This window comes from Phytophthora infestans, genomic scaffold, assembly GCF_000142945.1.
Source record: "Phytophthora infestans T30-4 supercont1.14 genomic scaffold, whole genome shotgun sequence".
NCBI lineage: Eukaryota > Oomycota > Peronosporomycetes > Peronosporales > Peronosporaceae > Phytophthora > Phytophthora infestans.
In genome coordinates, this window is record NW_003303745.1 from 1,558,612 (window position 1) to 1,559,555 (window position 944).

Consider the following 944-nt stretch of genomic DNA (forward strand, 5'->3'; position numbering starts at 1 on the left):
ACCTGGCAGAGCGCTTTTTTTAGCGCTGCACGGACGATGTACGGGCAAGATCGTCATAGCTAGCAGCCAATTACTCTGGAAATGGTGCTTTTCCTGCGGCAGAACGGTGGGTACTGGACAGTACAGACCGTCGATGAGGCCACTCGCTAACAATTAGCATGAAGTTACTTTGCTTTACATTATGCTCTTATTTATTGCGTGCTCTTTGTAGATGTCATAATATATTGCTGGACACTAGCTGTCCACTACCATTATGAATGCTGAAGGCGGGCTCCCGATAAATAACAATGCCATAATCGGGAGCCCTGCCTGGGAATACAAGTTTTAATTATTAATATCTTTGTGATACGTACGATTTAGCTCAAACTTTTCCATGCAACAGCTACCGTAATTGCTCATGAGGTAGAGAGTGTATAGTCAGCATTGATCTGGCTGGTTTGCTCACATTCTATGATGGTGAGGTTATGGAATAGAGATGCTTCACACTGCGCTGTATCTTCACTTTATCGCTAGCAAAACTGCTGTGAAGATAATGTGCAGCGTTAAGTTATTTACATCTTCGCGCATATTTACTCCTTTATCAATGGAGGCGATCCCCCCCACACACAAAAGCCCCGCCGTCTCACAGGAGGACGCCGTAATCCTTCTCCTATTCACCACTGTGCAGCCTGAGCGCCTTAGAGCATCTCCACCGGTGTGTCGCTATATCTATAGACTCGTTGCCTTCCGATTGGCCGGAATGTTTTTAGCGATAGACACCGAGAGGCATCACTCACCAATCTGTCGCTATGTGGAGAAATCGTCTTCTGCGAGAAGCTCTTGACGACGAGGAAGAGGCGTACGTCTGCTCGCTACTTTTGACCCCTCGCGCACCGAAAAAGAGAAAACACGGCGGTTCACAGCCCGGCAAGGCTGCAAATGTCGACAGAGACTTCACTGCGGCT